This window comes from Protobothrops mucrosquamatus, unplaced genomic scaffold (genome assembly GCF_001527695.2).
Source record: "Protobothrops mucrosquamatus isolate PMUCROS unplaced genomic scaffold, P.Mucros_1.0 scaffold8, whole genome shotgun sequence".
NCBI classification, from domain to species: Eukaryota; Metazoa; Chordata; class Lepidosauria; order Squamata; family Viperidae; genus Protobothrops; species Protobothrops mucrosquamatus.
In genome coordinates, this window is record NW_015386395.1 from 3,583,638 (window position 1) to 3,589,774 (window position 6,137).

The window sequence follows — 6,137 nt, forward strand, 5'->3', positions numbered from 1 at the left end:
CTTAGGCCAAAGTTGGCCAACAATTTCCAGGAAGCAGAAAGACTGTTGTCAAGGAAACTGCTCTGTCACAGGATTCCGCCATACATCAAGAGGATTTGGTTTTTCCAAATGTGTTTACATGAGTACTTTCTCCCTAAAAAGACAAAAAAGTAAGCAATCACCTCAGCAGTCAACAAAATGAAATTAATCATATTTACAGAATTCATCTCCATATAAAGAATGGTATTTCTGAGGAAAAGGTTTTTTTGTAAGGCTTGCTTTGGTTTAGTGTAGGACAGACATGTCAAACTTGGGACGTCATGTGACGTCGCGTGATGTATCACGACTTTTTCCCCATTGCCGGCATTTAGGGTGGGCGTGGTTTTGGTATGACACATCCCCCCCCGCAGGCCGGCAGTTTGACATGCCTGGTTTAGGATGATAGATATGTATCCAGTGGCAGAAACTATTTTAAGAAAAAAAAATATCCTGAAATGTTAAAAAATTACAAAAAAGACTTCATTTTTAAGAGCAGGACAGTTATCCCTGGGTTTCATATATTGCAATTATAACTCAATCATGCTTCAACCATTTAAACCTGTTTTCATTCACTAGAGCAAACATGTCAAACACAAGGCCTGGGGGCCGGATGCGGCCCGCGAAGTGGTTTCATGTGGCCAGCGAAGCCATCTTGGAAACAGTGAGGGAACGGCCCCCGCTGCCTTGGCCCTGGCCCAAGCCAGCCAGGAGCCAATGTACAATTTTGTGGTAGCCATCTATGCTGAAACGCATTCAGTCTTAGCTCCATTAGCCCCCCCCCCCGCATGGCCTGAGAGGAACGGTGAGGCTCTTCCAGTGGACCATGCCTTGGCATTTGCCCTGGTCCCACCCCCTTCTGCCAGAGACCCTCAGATCTGTCCCACTCCTGCCCAGGCCCCCCCACAGGCCCCTTTGACACAAACGATGTAGAGCTGGCCACACCCACCCAGTAGGCCACACCCACTCCATCCACGCCCACCCAGTAGGCCGCACCCACCCTGGCCACACCCATCCGGCCCCCTGAGGGCAACCACAATGCTGGTGCGGCCCTCAATGAAATTGAGTTTGACGCCCCTGCACTAGAGCAGTTCTCATCAGTCAGAAAGCTTGATTGCCTAAAAAAAACAAAAACAGGCAAATTAAAGACTGGAAAAGTTTAAGATAAGAGTCAATGTCAAAGAAAAACAACCTCCCTCATAACAGCTAACAACTCCATTCACAAAGGCAATGGGGAAAGGAGCAATGCTACAGTGATTATTCTGTGCCCAATCTATTTTCAGAATGGAGGGGGGAGAAAGAGCAGAGGATGATGGTTTCAGCTCTCTCCCTGAATCTACACATCCAGAATAATAACTCTTGTGAATTCTACCACTTCAGCATCTGGAGGTGGGATTAAGGTGCTGGCCTAAAAATCAGGAGATGCTGAGTTCTATTCCCATCTAGCCAACTCGGTAACTTTGGGCAAGTCACTCTCTCAATCCAACTCACTTCACAGGATTGTTTGTTCTGGGAAAATAGGAAGAGGAAGGAGTATTAGGTATATTTGCCACCTTGAGTTACTTATAAAGTAATAAAGGTGGGATAAAAATCTAATAAATAAATAAATAGATCAAATTATAGTAAGGTTGTCTCCTCACTCAAGTCCTTCACCATGCTGGAAACCAGAGTTTAGAACTAACCTTTTCCCAACAGGACAATATTTCTGGACTAAATGTTCTGATTGCAGAAATCACCTGATATATTATATCCATCTCATGTTTTGAAATGCTAGAGCTCATAACATTGCTCCATCTCCCCAGAAAACAGAAAACCTGTTCCACAATAGAACAGGACCTTCTTTTGCTACTGTTTAAGTATTTGTTTGCTTGCACAATACCACACACAGCTGGTGATAAAAGGAATAGTTTACCAAATCTAAACAGTAAAACAAAATGGCACAGCAGCGAGGATAATTTTAAAGTATTAATTGTTAACCAACAGAAAAAAGTCAGGAATTTTCTCTCAAGTTTTCTAATTTCCAAACCAAGGCAAAATAGATTTTCAATTCCATTTAAAAATCATTTTTGCACAAAATCACAAGGATGCCTTAGTCCCTCCCATTTCTCCCCACTCATGAAGATGTAGCCAGTGGATATGATGCCACTTCAGGATTAGGACCATAGAAAAATAATTTATCTTTAGCTTCTCTATACTTGAGCTGATTTCACTGTGTCACTTCACAATTGTGATAATGGTGTGCAGGAAAACAATTACTCCATGATGCTTTTGGGGTGAATAATGTATATCAAATTCTAAAGAATCCCCCTCCCCCCCAAAAAGAATTTGAAGCTATCTTCATTTTCAACTATAGTAGTAATGAGTAAAATCTGGAAAAAAAAACCCGTAATTTTTCATTTCAAAAATTGCGTATCCTTTTTCCCTGTTGTTCCTTGTCACATTGCAAAAGTACTGATTTATAACTGGCTTCTCTGCTAAAGTTGCTCAGTTAACATTAGTAAATAAGAATTGAAAAGAAAATCTGAAGAGAGCTCTACAAGTTCCCAACTGAGACATCATATATCAAAGTAATTTTTTCAGTGCTTAAAATAATTATTGAGACATTTAATCTTTCTAAATGAAAAAAAAGAAGCCTCCTCTTTCAAAAAAATGCAAATGATCAAACAATATAAAGCTACTATCCATAACAAAACCTATTATGAAAACAAGCAACAGTAACAGCAGGGGCACTTTTGTCTATTCATTTTTAGATTCACACATTTAGATGTATTGTACAAGGAAAGAGGGTTTTTTTCAGAATCAACAATTGCCAGAATTGGTGTACTGATTCCAATTTGCTGGATACAACCTCTGTTTGGGACTTTTGAGAAACAAGCAAAAACAGCAAAGTGATTGTTTTCATTGATTTATTTTGCCAACTCAATCACAGACTTTTGAGGCAAAGGAATTTTTCACAAAATATATATCTGAAAAATTCTATCCCTCATTTTCGAAACAACACCCAGAGAAATCTCTGGATCACAAATGCATCCCTCCTAAAATATCCATAAAATTTTCTAGGGACAAGGTAGGGGAGCTGAGGATAAGGCCTATTCACCAATTACCAGCTTCATCAATTGTGGAGTTTTTAATGTACAGCAATGTATAAGGAATTAAGCGACCACACAATCTTCTTAATAATTGGAATGAAGGTTCTGGTTGATCCATTACGGAATTCATTCAGAGGCACAGTATCAGGAAGCAGACAAGGCAATATCAGTTATCCCTAAATGAGCAAGTCATGTCACTTTTTCCCCAAACAGGGCTTGGGCACAACATCACCCCATTACTGAAAAGGAGAGCTTTCATAAAACGAATTCTCCTCTCTCCCCCCCTCATTTCAGACGCTAAGACCCCCATTTTACGGTTTGCAAATTTCTCTTCCTGTTCTCCCCCCAAGCACAGCTAGCCCCTAACTTTCCCCTTCCAACTTCGCTCGTTGCATTCTCCACTTCCTGTCAGCCGCTTTCCAGGACAATATTTTCTACCCAGTTTCCCCCCCCACTTCTTCCTAAATTTCTGCCTCCCCCCTCCTCACACACCCGCAAAGGGTTTCTCCCACTGCAAACCACGTTCGCCCACCCACCCCCTTTGCAAGAGACACGCGCGCACTCACGAAAAGGACCTTGAGCCATTCATTCCCCCAACCCCGCGCCTTCCCCGCTACGCCCACTCCTGTCCTGCAAAGCGGGGCTTTCGACTGCCCTACGCCCCACGGAGCAGAGCCTCTCGGGGCGCTTCCAGCCCATCCGTTCCCCCCACCCATATGACACCAAGACAAGGGGAATGCAGCCATTTTGCCTCTTTGATGTGGTTGGGGGTGGGAAGGGCAAAGAGATGGCTAAGCTTTCTCCCTCCCATCCACCCACCCACTCCTTTCCGATTTTTAATATTATACCCACCTTGCATGGGAGGGGGAATAAAAGGAGTGCCCTCCCCACCTAATCCTTTACCCTGCCACCACCACCTCGTCTCGCACGTGTTTTTATTTAAAAAGGGGGGGGAGGGCTGCTTCTGTCCTGTAACTCACCCTTGGCGGGGAAGAGCTGGTCTTCCCTCCCGCCCCCTTACACCAGATACGGCTGCTTAAGGGGGAGGGTTTATAACCCCAAACCTTTCCCCCCCCAACCCAAAGGCGGAGCAGGAAGGCGCCTCCTCCTCTTCCTTCTTTCCCACGTGGGCGCCAGGCCATTAACCCTTTCTCCGTCCAGAGATTTAGCGCCACCCTCTCTCCAGTCTCCCACTCGCTCACCTGGATCGGATTTTTAATTTTCGTGGGTTTCAGATCCGGGCACCAGTTTGTTTGAAGCGGAAGAGTTTTGGAAAAGTGATTGTCTCCAGGCACCAATAATCGTAATAGTAGTAGAAATAGTAATAAATGATAGTCATTAATACCGTGATCATGATAGTATGATCATGGGATATATACTGACATGGGATGTACACTATTCCCAGGCGTTCTGCCTCTTTTTTTATTTTCTTTTGAGATTACATTCAAACCATGCCTTTTCATTTTCATCTTCTAAACCGGAACTGAAATACCTCACTCTGTTTGTCTGGCCAACAAACAGAGTGAAGAAGAAAAAATGTGTTTGTTTGTTCGTTTGTTTGTTTTTCTTCTTCCTTTCTCTCTCTGTACTCTTAAGAAAAGCCCAAAGTTAGCAGGAGGAATGTTTTAAGTTCATCTGCTAGAAAGATTTCACTCTTGCATTTAATAATATATAATAAAGTTGGAAGGGACCTTGGAGGTCATCTAGTCCAACCCCCTGCTCAGGAAGGAAACCCTATACGAACTTTATCAAATGCCTTACTGAAATCCAAGAAAATTATATCCACAGCATTCCTCTAGTCTGCTAATTTTGTAACTGGGTCAAAGAATGCAATAAGATGTGTCTAGCATGATCTGTTTTTAACAAACCCATGTTGGCTTTTGGTAATGACTTTGTTTGCCTCTAGGTGTTCGCTGATTCGTTGTTTGATTATCTTTTCCAGAATCTTCCCAGGTATCGAGGTCAGGATAATGGGTTAGTAGTTTTCTGGATCTATTCTTTTTTTCTTTTTTTTGAAGAGGGGAACTACATCAGCTCTTTTCCAGTCCTCTGGTAGTTCCCTAGTGCTCCAGGATCTTTGAAAAATATAGTTCAGTGGTTCTGAGATCACATCTGCCAGTTCCTTGAGAACCTTGGGTTGTAATCCATCTGGTCCTGGTGATTTGAACTCTTCTAGGCTGGATAACTGCTCACTTACCATTTTTCTTGTCTATCTTAACTTGTGTTTCTAATCTTTTTTTATGGTACTGTTTTTGATAAGTTGGACTGTTTGCTTTTTTATTATTTTTGACTTTGGTCGTAGAAATTTTACAGAGTACGTGTCACTTAACTTTACTTTTTATTCTAAAATTTTATTCCTAACAAAACCAGAGTGAGGCCTTAATTTTGCTCTTTTCTGGAGTTGTCAATTGAATTCTGATAGGCATTGCAATTTGCTGGAATGGTTCTTGTTGTGTCCTGAGCCTGCAAAGGCAGGCTCGGGACGTTGCAAGAGTCCCAGGCATTTGCAGAAGCTGCCCGGGACCAGACTGAGTGGCACTGGCCTTGTGCGCATGCGCAAGGCGGGAAAAGATAGTATTGTGATTGGTTGAATTTGCCCGGGGATCTGAAGGTATAAATAGAGGCCTGCGTGCCTCTGCTCGGGTTGTTTGTAGAATGGAAGCAGAGAATAAAGACTTGTTAGAAATGCTTCATCTCAAGCGCCATTATTCTCCGGACTTAACACTGGCGACGAAGGTGGGATTCAGTCTACATAGCTAGGAAAGCTTGAAGACTCACCCAAAGAAGTCCGGAAGAGAAAACGGCGTGGAAGTCAGCGTTATTCTGCCAGTACAAAATCGCTGGAGGGTGCGTGCGGCTGAAGAAGAAGACCTGATCCTCGATCATGGCGAAAGTTGGGCGTTTAGCGGAATTCGACGTCTCTCACCCCGAGAGGTGGGAATCTTATGTTGCAAGAGTCGAGACGTATTTCCGCATAAACCAGATTCGGGAGGAAGGCTTAAAGGCTGCCACATTGTTGTGCGTTTGTGGGCA